Below are 17012 nucleotides of genomic sequence, written 5' to 3' on the forward strand. Positions count from 1 at the left end.
TGGAGTGAATGTTATAAAAGGAGAGCGCCCGTGATCTCTAACAAAAACAATGCAAGGAAGTCGAAGTGTTTCACTGCATCACCTCCAGGGTCCGTTCCCCCCTCCCTAACGAAGAGCAGACCACACTCCCACTTCCACCGGCTTCTGCTGCTCTCTGCAAGTGCAACGGGAATCGCTGGCAGCCAGCAGCCGCCTTACCTGCTCCTAGATTGCCAGCAAAGCCTGAGAAAAACTCAGGGCAACCGGCACTTCTGTTCCACGCTCTGGCGGAGAGAAGCCATGGGGGACTTGCACCGGCAGGGATTGACTCGAGAGGCTGCCCCTGAGTGCTGGATTTGCGCTGGGCTGAGTTTGGGGACTGCCTGCCGGGGGGCGGGGGAGCATGCTGGTGAGCCGAGCCCAGCTGGGCAGGCGACAGCCCGGCCGAGCGGGGCTGGAGGAGAGCCGCTCCGCTCCCTCCCCTGCCTCGAAGGCGGCTCTCTCGGCTCGGAGGTAAGGAGACTCTATATTGTGTTTATTCTCGCCGGGTAACTCAGGTCCCGGGGGCATGCTGCTGTAGTGATGAGGGCGGCGGCTCAGGGCTGTGCCTCGGGTCGTTATACCCAAACCAAGCTGGAGTTTAACGTCGGCATCTGCTGCTTTACACTTTCAGTCACATTCTTTGTAAACTTCTGGGGGGCTGGGGGAGGAGAGAGACGGGGCGGGGGGGGGGAACCAACCCCAGGTGAGACGGTGCTGTGCAGATGACCCAGGCTCTCGCTCTGACTCAGCCGGGCTTTGTGCCGGCCGGGGAGATTAAACACCTTCCACTGACGTAGAGCATCGCGCATCTCCTGTGCTTGAACCGCTTTAATAGACAGTTTTGATTTATCCAAAACATTAACGGAACTGTTATTCTAATAAAGGTAAACTAGCAAACACACTTGCCTCTCCGCTCACTTGGGCTTTGTTTATGTGCTTAAAACGCCACCGTGAGGCGAGTGCAAACAAAGCAGCGAGAGCAAACCGCCTGCCAAGGAGCTCTCGGATTAGCACTTCGCAAAGCAAAACAAACAGCGTTAGCGGCAGCGCGAAAGTCATCGAAGAATCCGCTGCCGGCGGGCGCGGGGTCGGTGGCTCCGCCGCGGGAGCGCTGCCCGGGGCCGAGGGAAGGAAGGGCGGAATTTAAGGCGAGTTTAGGGAGACGGGAACACACAAAGCAAAAACCCGGCAACGGCGCTTTCCTTAACCATCCGGCCCGCGTCCCTCCGCTTCCCTTTCCCTTGCCTTTCCCAGCGGCGCGGAGCGCTCCCCGCTCCTTCCCACGGGGGCTGGGGGGCTCCGCTCGCCTCCGACCGCCCTACCCGGGGCAGCTCCCCCCGAGCGGGGCCAGGCAGCGCTCCCGAGCCCTCTGCCCGCAACCCCCCTGCCTCCTTCCCCGCCCAAATCAGGCCAGGGGCACTGCCCAGGCTTTCCTGGGGGATTTTGCTTCTCAAGTCTTTTAGGTGACTTCAAGGCAGAGGCTGGGTTTATAGTTTATAATCTACGCTCCATTTATTTTTTTAATGGAGGGGGAATGGAAAAAAGAAAGAGAGACTAGGCTGTTATGACCCGTGAACAGTACGTGGGGTGACCCTGCTAAAAGTTGTGGGCAAGACTCAGCACGGTGAGTTTTTTGGGCATGGTCCAGGCGCAAGAAAGCTATAGGAGCAGATCAGCTTTAGGAGACAGATCCTGTTATGCAAGGGCACAGTGCACCACAACACATTGCAGTTCATAGCCCTGCTCCCACGAAAAGCCTTACAGCAGGAAGGGGTCCCCTCGTGGGGCTTTTAGCAGCCGGTGAGATTGATGCTCCCCCCAGCCACTGGAGAGCGTTCGTCACGTCAGGGCACCCCAGCACCCAGAAGAGCAGTAACTGCACCAGCAAAGTTGAAGTCGCTAAACTTTTGGCTACAGGTTGCACTAGCGGAGTAAGCCCTGCAAATGAATCATAAGAACACTAACAAGCTCCAAAAAATAGCAATTACATTCGGCTGTGATTAGAAATCACATTAAGATTGGGTACCTGATACTTTGCAGGTATAGAGTAAAAAAAGAAAAGCAGTTAGTGTGACTGTGGAAGGTGCAAACATTTCCACTGGAATGCATCTGCTCCTCCTGTTCTGGGCTTTTCAGCTAACAGCTAGATTTGCCTACTTGTCATCTTAATCATTTTTCTACTCCCATCTCTGTATAATAGGATGACCATAGAACACCATTAACATATCGAAAAAGCAGTTCAAGATTAACAATGATTTTAAATGTACTTTTTCAGAGGCAACCCAAAGCCATGCAAGAGTCGCTTACAGGATTATCACAGTCCCACTAAGAGCATACACCTGCGTGGCCTCATGTGTTACACTGATATTCCCAGCTTCAGCCAGGAATAGCTAAGCTCGTCTTATGAATGAGGAAGGATGGGAAGATACACTGGCATATCTATACCCGCACACACGTTTGAGGAGCTGGGAGGGGACACGTGCTAGAAGACCCCTTACAGCCCGCAGTTGTCCTATTTTATATTACAGCCCGGAGTAAATTGTAGGTCAGCGATATAAACATGAAGGTTGCTGGATATTTTTCCCTAGAACCTCAATCACATAAAAACCTTTACTAAACATGACGACTGAAAACCCCTATGAACTATTCTAAGGGTTTACCAGCACACCACGGTGCTTTTCTTTTTTCGCTGGCAATGTCCCATTCTGACAGCACATGCTGGGATTCAACAGAGTATGTATAGACTTTATATTATAACACTGTATTTATTCCACAGTTCATCATACACCCACCCCCACACCCCCCCCCCCCAAATCCCAACAACAAAGCACAATTTTTAAAGTTCCTGGCCTAACTATCATGCTACAAACAGGACACTGTAAAAAAAAAAACCCTGAAGGCTAGAATAAATATACAAAGCTGTCTTTGACCTGAGGACTGGCCCACATTGCAAATAAATGCATTGCCACTAAGCCACATATATATATGCCACATGAACAGAAATAATTGGCCAAGATTTTGTATTTTATATTACTACCGCTGTGCACTTATAAATTGCATTGGTTTTAAGATGTTCCTGTGGATTTGTGATAATACGGCCTAACCTTGTAGGTTCGTGTCGTCATCAATTGTTTCACCCAGAAGCTCAAGTCCATATAAAATGCATGTATGCTTCTTATTAAGAGGATCAAAATTATGATGCTGGAAAGGATAAGCTGTTTAGAAAATATCAAGACAAAAGGTAAAAATGTCTATAAAGAAATTTTGGGGTACAAAGTTTTTTCAGACTGTCCCATTCTGCCTGGAGCTTATAAATATCATGGCATATTGAATGGGTAGCATGGCTGTGTCCTCCCTTTGATCACCTCTTAGAACACTTTACATTTTCTAACCAAAATACACAGTAGTAACTTCTTGCAACAAAGTTGACTAAGAAGCAAATCACTGTATAAATCTTTCAAAACATGTTTAAATATAGCTTACTAAACCAGGAACATTGGGTAGAAACTGCTGAAAGTATTCAGACTGTTAAAAACTAAAATGCGACATGATCTCAACATATTTGAACATTCAATTATATGAAATGTTTTTCCAACGTAATATCAAATTTAAGACTGAAGTAAAGTAAATGTGATTTGACTGCTCTGGAATCTTCCTAAGACAAATGACTGAAAGATCAAGGTGTTTTATTTCCTATTTGAATCAATGATCAATAAGTCTTATACATGAGAATCATGCATTTTGTATATAAACCACACTTTTTTAATAAGTGCAAGTTAGCTCGAATAAAATAACTATGTTTTGAGAGCAAAACTCACTATTTTTTAAGTCATTGCAATCTATATAATTATGAAGTAACTTGAATAAGGCATCTTACATCGGTCCTAAATTTTTTCCTCAAGTAAAACACTCATTGATTCCAATATGAGTGTTGCCTGACTAATAGAGTTCCCTGTCAAACTGTTAAAATCAGCTAACTTCTAAAAGCCTGCAGATTGATGGAATAACGTGAGTATACTAAAGGTATGTATTTAATACGGAAAAAAAAAAAAAATCAAGTTACCAGGCAAAGCTTTTTAATGTTTACAATAAAATAAGGCAGTAATATAAGTAGATATTTTTAGGGGGTTTATAATTCTGTGCCTGGTTATGCAGACACTTATGCTTGTGACTTTATTTATGTAAGTCATGCCAGTGAATCAGTGCTCTTATGTCACAAACATTTGAAGTTTAGCATCTAGGACAATAGAAATATGAATAAATTGGCTTTAAATATTCCACTAGCAAAACAAGACTATCTGCAAATCAGTTGTAGTGGATTACACTGTAAGAGTTATTTTGGAATGTCGTATTTAAAAGTTTGTGACTGATGATATACATTTTCTTTGTTTGGCGTGAATAAGCTCTTCATCAACGTTACATAGCAGAGTTGGATTTTAAAAATGTTCTCATAAAAATTAGAACTCCTTTACAAAAAAGCTAACATCAAACAAATGAAAAACACTGACATACACCTTTTTCTGATTTTTTTTTTTTAAAGGAAGTATTAAAAGCTTAATTCTAACAAGAATATTAAGTAAATAAATGTTAACTCTACTCAGTGGTATTAGCATAGTTGAAATTGTAGTTTATAAATTTTTGAGAACATCGGCATCATGGTATGGTTGTCATAGAAACTGCAACAATATGCCATTTCAATTAATTTTACATGCAGTGATGCTGAGGTCCGTGTAACAATTCTTTTAAGAAGTTCTAGAAGTAAATATTGAAAAGCAGGAATAAAAATATGAACAGGAAACGGTACCCTTCAATTATTTAATTAACAAAACAGAGAGAACTCTAAATTATTTTAAAACTATAACTGAGCTGGAGAAACTAGTTAAGCAGACTTTGATTTCAAAACCACCGAAATTAAAAGACGAAAGCTACGGAAACATTCAAACTCTAACCGAAAAACCTATCTTTTCCCAATAAAGCAGATTTGGAAAAATATGTAAAAAAAGATTTATTCCTGTTCAAGGCATATAAAACATGAAATAGTTTTAAATCATGAATGTTCCTTTTGTGTATGCAAGAAGCAAAAAGTCAAATGTTACAAATCCAGCACCATAATGCAAGATTAAAAAAAGCTTTAAAGGTAGGAAATGTAACATGAATAGATTTATTTTTCCTGTATAATACAGCTACTGTGTGTTATGAATGCTACCTTAAGTAAATCATTGCCAGACACACTCAACTGACATTAATGACTTGATTATTAGAACAGAAAAGCTAACCAAAATAAAAGCAGTGTTTCTGAAAAAATAATAATTGTATTGTAGCAATATAACATTTATTTATTTATTTTTGCTGCTATAGGACAGTATGAACATATACTCTTGTTTTCTTATTGCATATGTATGACACAATACCTAATCTGATAGTTTATACATGAAAGAAAATACTGAGCAGATCCTAATGAAAAAAAAAATGTAATTTTCAACACATTTTACACAGTAATCAATGATTACATAGTATATTTTGTTTAAATTTACCGAGTTGCCACACAGACTAGAGTATGCAAGACCTTTCAAACTGAGACATGAAACAAGCTATTTGTAAGTAAATAAAAACTATCAATATTAAAAACAAAACAAAAAAGGGAAAGAAAAAAAAAAGAAAACCCACAGCCTAGAGAAGCTATCTGCAGTGAGAAAGGAGAAGCATCTAGAGCTATCCTTTCTGATAGGATTAAGGAATGCTACAAAAGAAGCATTTAAATCTCTAGTTTTCCCTGACAATTAACAATGAAAAGCAGATGTTTACAAAGCTATTTTACATGCTCGTTTATAAGATGCTAAAAGATGGTTTGTGGATGGTAAGAAGGAAGAGCTGGATAACTGCTTGTCTGGTGTATATTTAAAAGCATTTTCATTGGCTCAGTTATTGTTAATAATGAAAGAAACACTTTGTGCTGTATGGCTGTGACTATAGAAAACTGCCGTCATAAAGTCCTCAACAAACTCTTAAGATGCAATTTACAAAGATAATAATAACACAGAATTATTTCACTTCTCTGAATGCTACACATTTGCATACCAGGACTGTGTACAATATACTCATAATGCACATTCATAACAACAAGGACTTCTTAACATTGCAACAGCACAAGATCTGTGCATTAAAAATCTACAGTTCCAAGTTTTCCTTTTTGGTGGGAAACCATTTGTATAAAGCAGATGCTCTGCATCTACACAGGGTAAGCCCACATTCTACACCTTTATTGAATGGGATCAGATCAAGAAAATTATGAAACACTGGAAGGTAGCAACCATATTAATAAATTCTCTCTCATATAGAAACACGGCAAATTAACTTTTCACACAAATTTAAGAAGTCTGGTCTATAACTGTGAGTCAGGAGATGTGGGTTCTATTCCTGGCTGTGCTACAAACCTACAGAGTGTTTTTGAACAAGTCACTTACACCAAGTCACTTGAGTAGAAAAAATTCAAAGAATGCCTGCCTCGAGCTCAATTTAGACAGATCCATATCTGCTTATATTGGATGTGTGCGAATGTAGGCATATGTCTCTGAAGAGCTGGGGCCTACCCTTTTTGGACTTTTCATCTTCTTATCTTATTTCTCTACATGGAGAGAGACTGTTGGGAGACAATTCATAAAAGAATCCTCACATATCAATTATATTTATGCATAACAAGATTACCATTAAAAGTCCCAGCCCTGCAAAGACTCATATGCACATTTCACTTCACACATTTGTAGTAGTCCAATTTACTCTAACGGAATTATTCACTCTGTATAATTCCAGGCATATAAACTTCTGCAGTATTAGGAACTGAGTTAATGGAATAGATAATGTGTAAAAATACTCATACAAGTTAGTAATGAGGTTCAGGTTTCACATTCTTAAAGCCCTACGTCACATTCAATACAAGGATTTTTAAGATATTGCTATTATAATGTTCTGGCACAAGTAAGAGGATGCATAGGCAACTTGTCATTTGCTATCTTATCATGTCGACATTTTCAAAACAAACAAAAGTCTCTTTGTGACATGTAAAATAATTCCAAAAACTTCAGTTTAATCATAAAAGATACTCATAAATCACCTGTGTGTTGCCACCATCCAAGCTGGTTTTGGTTTTAGCCTCAGACACTGAATAAATTCTAATTTCGGTTAATACTTATGCTATTCCTACTACTTACTCAGTTGTGAATTAATATATTACACTAAAGTACAAAAATATTTAATTCATATTAGTTGGCCAGATTTCATGTTTTCGATGGACTCTTCTGCAACTCAGACTTCCCAACTACAGGCTACTCTCTTGGACTAAAATTATGCTACATACATAATGATATGCAAAGTAGGTCAAGTTTCCAACTTGCAGCTACAGCCATACTTAACTTCACCCAAACGGATACTGCTCACATGGTTAAAACTAAACATGCATATAAATGTTTATAGAATTGGGACTGAAAGCAGCAAACAGTCTTCCTGATTTGGATGGATTTTTACCAAAACACAAATTATTTACACAGAAATCTAACGGCAAGGCATAATTGAAAATATTTTGTATACCTTTCAAAAAACACCATGGGGAAAATACCTTTTCAGCAGCTGTTATTGGTAGAGCAGACAGGGACAAAAGAAGGAAACAACTTCTGCCTAGTCTGTAATAGCCTGCTCTGGTATTGCACTAACGCGAAGTACCGAACCAGCTAACACGATGCAGTTCACAACCACCTGGTTTTTCTAGTACCACGTTCCTCAGCCCAGAGACACAAAAGGTATCCTCCCTTCTCCCTCCCCTTCTTCCCACAGAAATTATACTCCTGGCTGGGTCCTTGAATGCTGGCCTGCCACAACCACAGAGGAGGGGACACAATTTGCCTCTGTCTCAGTATTTTGCCGTTATTTTAATTTGATGGAATTTTAATAATATGGAATGGTTAGCTTTCTCAGACTACCATCTGAAATGTCTGTGACTAAGGTTTCTGTTCTGTGGGTTTTTCTTTTTTTTTTTTTCTTCTTCCTTCTTTTCTGTTTGGAACACGTCTTTCAATTAGCTTTCTAATTTATGCAATAGAAAGGTATGCCCAGGTGAACATTGTAGCTTTTTTAAAAAAATTAACTTAGGAAATGTTCACAGTGTTCAGCAAAGGAACCCATGCTCATGGAAATTGAAATTAAAAAGAAAAATACGTTGAGCAAAAGGAGAACACTTTAGAATCAATATGGTCACACACCCCCCAAATCCCCAACCCTTAGGATCAGTGAGTAATAATTCTTCAGTATGGTAATTTTCCACTTAAGCACTGAAACCTAAACCTAGATTGTAAAGCAGTATTCAAGGGGTCATAGCTTCTGCCTTTGCTTTTCCTGTCCTTTCTAGAACTCAGAGTTGCAAAGAAAATTTGTCATGTTACAGTTTGTACTGTACAAAAGTGGGGAGAGTTGAGTGTGGAATTAGCAGTGTATTAGATTTGGAATGCACACGTCTGTTGTAGACACACATGACGAACCTTTTACAAAATATCCTCTGTAATCACTGCACAGGTAGCAGTTCCTAAAAAACAACACAAAATACTCTGACGTACTTTCCAAGGTTCTGGGTCAAAGGAGGTGAAACAAGGATTTGTTAAGGCCTATTTAATGAAAGACTGAGATAGGAAAAAGACTAAAATCTGTGCTTTAAATGTGGTACACCATACCAAATCCTTTTTCAATTCTAAAAAACCCAACCCTCTCCTATACAGTATTTGGAACACTTGCTTTCCAAGAGTGAGATTCAAACTTTTCAAAGCCCTCACATGAGGAACTTGTTTCTTTTTGCTCAAAAAATTAATGAAAGATACAAATCCTTTGATTTAGAGAGAAGCTTTATTTTGTGGAGAATATTAAGGGATTTTACTGTTGATATTTTCACATTAATATACATTATTTATCTCCACAGGGTGGCGAAAAAGAGAAAATTGCAAAGACTTACTGGGTGGCAGGAAGTGGGATTCACTATAATCAACAGCAGCAGGGGACTCTTTGAGGTTGTGTTGCAAGATATATTCAAGATTTTAGCAGAAAGAAAATAATTGCATTTAATATTGTGCTGGTGGGAAATAACATATGTTCAATCTTTTCCAGCTTTTATACTTACATTCAGATTTAGACTCTTGCCCTTTAGATGCAGAGATACTACTCCTTAAGATCTGGATACTTTTTTTTTCTTTTTTTAGTACACTTATGCAGAAGATGTCCTATTATTAGCCAGCTAGAGCTTTTGCTACTTGCAGATTTTACTTCAAAAATTTACTAAGGTTTCATGAACATACTCACTGGACAAAATGAACAGCTCTATGTTCAATAAGCAAACTATTACCAAAATATAATTAAGTCTCCAGCATTATTTTATTTTAGATTTTTTTGTGAAAACCTCAAAAATTATATGCTTTCTCATACCTTTGCTTAAAATTTCTTTCCGGGTCAAATCACTACACTTTTTACAAATTCAGAACTTCTTAAAATGGATGTAGTTCTGTTTGTGTAAAGAGTCAGTGATAAGTTGATGAAATAATTGAAGTTTGTTAATACAAAAAAGCTGTCAGTCATATAAAGGTTTTCCACACTTAAAGGGGATAAAAAATTGTGCATATGATAAACTAACATTGAGGCTCAATTATATCTCATATAAGTTTAGGAAATTAAAAGTAGCTGTCTAGTCTATGTTAATTGTGTAGGATTCCTTTATAATCAAATACATACACACACACAAAGAGGTATCTCCATAACATGTTTCAATATTGCCCTGTTTTGCCCATGAATAACTGAAGTAGAAGAAACAAACAGGCCATTGGAGGACTCTGTCCCTTTCTCCCAACTTAAAAAGGACCTAGAAACAATTAATTTAGGCTAAAAACCTGTCTTTTAGTGACTAAAGCAAGTGAGATGAATTCTACCTTATCTTGCATGACTCTTGCAACCCTTGTCTAGTCTTACCGTTTACCTTTTGTCATTCTCCTGCTTTGTGTTACTTCAGAACGGCAATCTTGGGCACACCGTAATTTATGTAAAATGATAAAGGAACGGTGATCGTTTGTGCCATATATGGATCCACCTATTCCTCCCCTATGAATTTAGTTCCACCTTCAGGGAAGCATGTAAAATTATTTTTCAATGAAAACCTGTTAAAGCCCTGTTTTTCATAACCCTATTGTTTTCTTAATTTTCTATGTAAGTACAAGTGGGAGTACATGTATATATGTACAAAAACACATCATGAACTTCCAGAATATGAAAGATGCCAGATCTGGGCTTTATAATGACATAGACTTACAGGTGTCTGCAAAAAGACTTCAACTGGGAGTTTTGTGTTGGAGGAATAGATGGGGGGAAACAATCTTCCATTCAAGAACAGTCTCCTTAAAAGTCACATCAAGGCTAAACAGATTGGTTTCATTTGTAAAATGCAAGATATATACTTCACAAGCTGCAATTCCATGGTTACTTCACATGGCTTAATGGCTGGCATCACAGAATTTACTTTTCTTGCTCCATCCTCACTGCCAGCAGTAACACTAAGTGGCTACATATTCAGTCAGCTGAAGAAACTGCTCTGGATTTGGGGGGCAGGGAGAGGGGGTGTGTTGTGATTTGGAATAGCACAGCTACACAAAAAATAGTGCTGGCACAAGAGGGGAGAGCAGTGAATGGGTGCTGGTATGGAGATCATACCAGCTTAAAGAAAGAGTGGAACTGCAGCCTGCAGGTGGGATCCTACAGCACCTTAAACCAACAAATATTCCGGTTGACAGAGCTTTGCCTCCCATCCTTTCTCTACCAACTAAGCATTTCTATTCTTTCCCTTGCATCAGCACTAACACCCACATAAGTGTGCAGGAGCCAGCTCGGGGAGGTGACGTGTCTGGAAGTTAACGCCACAAAAGTAAAAAAAAAGAACAACCAAACAAAAAAACTCTTCAGCCAGATCTGCTCCAAGGAGCAATTCATAGAATGATCAGACAAGAGCTAGTGCCAGCACAGCGCAGAAGGTGGAAACACAGAGCCAGAGGCAATAGAGGAGAGGACAAGGCAGCCCAAACTTAGATCAACTCCAGCTGTGATGGACCCAGAGCCGGAGCCAGCCTGACCGCTTACAAGCTTCCTCTAAAACCTCTGCACTTTCTTTGAAAACACTATGATAGAATGAGTAAGTATACAGAGTTTAAATTACCAAGATGCCAAAGGAATAAAATCAGGATGCTTACTTATACACTGAACAAGACAAGAAGCAAGAAAAAAACCCCATGGTCTTAAAGCTATCTAGCAGAGTTTCTGTAGAGTGTAACAGCCAAGGACAAATCATTCCTGACTGGAGTACTGGGGCTATACAGACCACACTTCTGAGTAGATTTCTACTTTCCAAGCCTTCATTGTGTAGTTTGGGGCTGACAGGAAGACATTAGCAGTGGCTTCAGAAAGCACTACTCATAGTTTACAGGACTCCATGTCATCATCATTATAAAACACATTATTCTACATAGTATTTTTTGCAATGCAATCATCATAGAGATGAGAAGATAAGGTAGAGACAGCTTAAGAAGGACATGATGACAGAGACAGCTACGTAGACATGATGAAGTGTTGGAGAACTGAATTTAAAAGAAAGGGGAAAGATCTTTATTCAAGGTGTAATAAAATCAACAACAAAAAGATATCTAATATTACAGTCACACTGGAAATAAAAGAAACAAAGTCTAATATGTTGACTACAGTAACAATATTAAGAAAAAATATCTCTGTAACAGATAGAGTTTTGTAAAGCTTTGGAAATTGCAGACAAAAGCTGAAGGGAAGATATAAAGGGTAGACATGTTAATTCCTGAAAGAGAATAGGCTAATTGCAAGTAACTTTGATTAGATCAGTAAACCAGCTACATGGAGACTGACTCGGACCACTGAGATATTTAATTAGTTTATGTATGCAAAGTACATAAATAAATAAATAGTTAGTAGGTTTAGATTTCCCATCCACCTGACTGCTTGGAAGGAAGATAAAAACTGTCACTGATTTAGGGGAAAACATCTAAGAAAAGATTAGAAAGTTTGATACTGACCACCTGACTTGCCAAGAAGGCCCAGAATGAAGGACTAACAGACAACAAAGTGACACGTGGACTGAAACCTCTGTTCCCACGAATATACATCAACTAGCAAACAGGTCTTTGAATCTAACTAGGATAAACCAGTATTTACAGATACATTTGTGCTCCCACTTTTATAATGTCTTTCTGTACTGAATTATATATGTTCTAGGGTCCTCTGCTGATAACTTAGGAAAGTAGTATAAATGACATGACGACGTAAAAAGATTTCCAGAAGTAGAATGGTTAAGGTATGTTAAGGGTTAACACAAACATTTGAACACATGATGGGATAAAAATGCTTGCTTCTGGAGGACAGTAGTGGAGAGCAGCAAGGGAAGAGTGTAAAGGACACTTCAAGGCGAAAATGCTGGAAAACAGCTGACAAAGGACTTCAAAGAAGAGAAAAGCAAGCAGAAGTAATTCACATGCAATCAACCCATTTTTAGATTTGGAGAATTATTGGATGACAGTTTTCTAGAAATAAAAGTTTCTCAGAAATAAAAGTTTCATGTGTCTGTCCCCTGGCCCCCTGTACAGATATTGAGGAGAGGGAAGGTAAAGAATTAGATTTCTGAAACTTTGGTTACTGGCCTACCCTGGTTGAAGTAATAAAACCAAAGTTTGGTTGGGTTAGTCCAGTTTGGATGTATATTGATTTGTTGTTGTTGTTAGCAGCATTTCTATGGTATACTTTCTGTCTTCTAGGGCAAAGAGAAAGCATCCTGGGAAGGGAAAGATATATGGCAAGGGGAAGAATAGGATGGTATCTCTGAGGCTGGGAAAAGGAAACATGAGCTTTGATGATACAACTGTAAAAACACCTGTAAATCCCATGTCTTCTGGTCTGCTTTGTTTATACAGATTTGGTAGCAGTCCTCAAAACCGAGTTCTCATTAGTCAAGCAGATCAAGTCAGTTGAACTCAAACTGTCTGTAGAAGCATAGCTCGAGGATTCAACGACACTTAGTGGCTAGACTTAATTAGATTCAACATCTGAACATATTTTTTATGGAATTTGCCACAGAGACAAGACAGTCTTTTTATTTTTATAAAAAACAAAACAAACCCCCCTCCCCCCAAACTAAACACCATTTCATCTTAACAGCAGAAAGACAGTAAAACATATCAAAAAGAATATAAGGACCACAGAATGTCTTTCCTACAAGCCTGGTCTAAGTCAGTCATCACAGAGTGGAGTGCCCAGATTTTAACTGATGGTCTTTTTAATCAGTATGTGTTGGTATACAACTGTGCACCTTTGAGTGAAGCCTGGTACTGCTGTCTTCAGAGCAGATGATTCAGGCAATGTTTTGCCATTACCCCATCCTGTGTACCATAGGATTGTTCAATCCAGCATGCTTCCTCACATCTCTACCATCACAATAAATTATGATATGATAACAGAAAACATCATAATAATGAAGTAACCACCCTAATTTACTAGATCACATACAGTATTCCAAAATAATGACACATTTCTTACCTAAAATTTAAAAGATTGTTACTGGTGGGGGGAGACCACTGGTGTCCTTATGTAATGAGTTCATGACATCACATGTCCTCTTTATTGGATACTGGTCACTGGGAGAATTCATGGGTAATCAATTATCTTTTAAAATCTGCTGGATTGTCACTCACCTCCTGTAATACCCTAAGAAATGTGTCCTTTCCTGATTAGATGTTTTGGTACCAAAAAAGACAATTGATTTAAAAAATCACAGTGAATTTAATATTTGCAAATGCATATCAGTGCAGCAAGTATAAATTGCCTTATAAAAACTGTAAAATAGACAATCATGCCAGGAGACTAGAAACTAAGACTAAGGTTGCTTAAACAGACTGAAGTCATGTTCAACTCAAAATCTTAGTTTTCCTGTGGAAAGACATATAAAAGGTTAAATCCCTAGACAACAAAGAGAAACCCAAACAAATTCCTCTATCCTAAATTGTCACCAGGATTACAAATTAGCTAACTAGAATGGAAGAATATTAACTAGGTTGCTTATAGGCAGTGTGTAAGCTTAAAACCGTTCTACGCTGAAGGTTCATTTTTCATGCATGCTGTCCTGTACCAGACATAAATATCTTTTCCTGCACAACTATTAAAAGTACTTTCAAGTACACATATACTCTGCACGTTTCTCAGGAATTATAAGTTTGAATATTTGAAGCTGAGAATTCTTGTTACACATAGTTACAGACTAGTCTTTTGGTGTCTTACAATTTTAAAGTAATTTTTAAAACACAGTCGTTGCCTATTTACATGTTGAAAAGTTGTACTTTAAAATGGAAACAGTTATGGTTCCAATCTGCTACTCATAACATACAAAAATAACAGGTATACATAACTCCAGTAGGCACTGTACTTTATTATATTAGCCTTTACCAAGAAAAACATTTTCAAGTAATTTTTCTGACCAGAAGTTTATGAACCAAAGTTGCAAAGGTGGTCTATAAATCAGGTAAACAATTTCACTATCAATGACTTCCTCCCTTGTTTCCAAGTATCTATTGCACACAGAGACTTCATTAAAGTGGATTGCAAAAAAATTATACAACAATCTGCCTTTCATGTTGCAGCTTTACAGAATCACAGAATCGTCTAGGTTGGAAAAGACCTTGAAGTTCATCCAGTCCAACCATTAACCTAACATTGACAGTTCCCAACTACACCAGATCCCTCAGCGCTATGTCGACTCTACTCTTAAACACCTCCAGGGATGGGGACTCCACCACCTCCCTGGGCAGCCCATTCCAATGCCCAACAGCCCCTTCTGGAAAGAAATACTTCCTAATATCTAGTCTAAACCTTCCCTGGTGCAATTTGAGGCCATTACCTCTTGTCCTATGGCTTATTACTTGGTTAAAGAGACTCATCCCCAGCTCTCTGCAACCTCCTTTCAGGTAGTTGTAGAGGGCGATGAGGTCTCCCCTCAGCTTCCTCTTCTCCAGACTAAACCACCCCAGTTCCCTCAGCCATTCCTCATATGACATGTGCTCCAGACCCTTCACCAGCTTCGTTGCCCTTCTTTGGACACGCTCGAGTAATTCAATATAATTTACTTCAATATATTATCACACACTTCCAAATCAGTAACCTTAAATTTAGAATCCCTTACCTTTTTCCACCAACAAAAAATACTTTAAAATACTTTTAACATAATTTTCTTTAGTAATATTGTGAATATTAGTTTCATTTAAAACAAAATTGAATTAATTATATTGCTATCCAAGAACAACCAAGTTACAAACAACAAAACCACCATCAAAAATAAAAAATAGACTTTGTAGGTTAATTTCATTACGTATCTGAAAAATTATGCTATCTCTGTTCAATTGCTCAACAGTTCAAAATTAATAATCCATTTTTATGGCCCCAACATAATAAATTTAGTCATTTGCTGTGTTACAAAATGACCAAAGACTAGAAACCCCAACCCACAACTACATCCCATTCTACCAGGCACTACTCATACAGACAGAAGACACACAGTAAAAGGCAAATTCTGTTCTCAATAGTCTGAAGTTTAACAGACAAGAGAAACAGGTGTAAGGAAAGAATATAACATCTAAACAAAAATATGGAATGTGGGGCAAAGAGGAAGTAAGCAAATGGTTCATGGGAGCAGAGGGAGACCATGGCAGAGCCAGAAATTACACCAGATCTCACATTGTCCTCTAACACAGAAGAACTCCTATCTGCATGCATATGGCTTTGCTTGCCTTACTGCAGATCTTGGGCCTTATTAAAACTCAGAGTGAGATAAACAAGATATTTAGGACCTTTGCCGACTTCTTCAAATTAAAATCTGATCATTAATAGGCTAAGTAGGAAGTCCCAAGCATCACCTGTCAAGATGACAATGTGAGCTTGCCTCTTAGTTGCTACTAATAGCTTTCTTTCGCTCAGTGTGTATGGAAGAAAACTTAAAAGTAACAAATTTTCATCCAGTGAGTAAAGGAAGAAAATATAATCTGAAAGTTTCTTTTGACATCTTAAAATGGGAATCACATAATTATGACAAGGAAAATTAATTCCATGACCTCATTGCATTCCTAGTTCTTAGTTCACACGTTCACCTAACAAGAATTACATAGCATACAATATATATAATCCCACTGCATTATAATAATTGTATTAGAGTACACACCCATGTGCATTGTTAACTGGTTATATATGTATATATGTATATTTATGTGCATGGAGACATCGGAGGACAAATACATATATAGCATATTGACACATGGATATATATATTTTCTGAAGAAATCAAAACATTTTGAAAGAAGAAAAAAATACCTGGCTTGACTCATTACCTGTTAGTGACATTCATTACCTGTTAGTGATCTGTTAATTCAGAGTTTTCTTAGGAAAATGCAGTCATGAGTTTCACTATACTTTGTTTTAAAGAAAAACGTTTGTTCAGTGGATTTTCAATAATATAAACTAAATATTTTCCTTCTATCTGAATAATATATCTTTGTGTTTAAGTGTCTTAACATTTATAATCTCAAAAACAATACCTACATAAGTAAACACAATTCACAGCATTCTAGCACTTATGAGTCAAAACAGTGCTTGTCATAAAAAGAGCTAACAGCGGCCAGCACAGAAAAAAAAAAAAAGTTGGATTCTTTACAGTCTTTCCAACACACCTCTTCCTATGTCAGACTGGGCAATGCTCTGCTTCATTTGCTGTTTCTGTAATCCTAATCCTTGCCTCCATGACAGTAGCTACTAGTTTTGTGGCACTCAAAGCAAAACCAATCAGTAATACAGATGTATTCTCAGAGAAGGTCAAAACACTCATGAAAATGAGGAAATCAAAACCCACTCCAAGATCCAGC

Source organism: Strix uralensis, chromosome 15, assembly GCF_047716275.1.
Source record: "Strix uralensis isolate ZFMK-TIS-50842 chromosome 15, bStrUra1, whole genome shotgun sequence".
NCBI classification, from domain to species: domain Eukaryota; kingdom Metazoa; phylum Chordata; class Aves; order Strigiformes; family Strigidae; genus Strix; species Strix uralensis.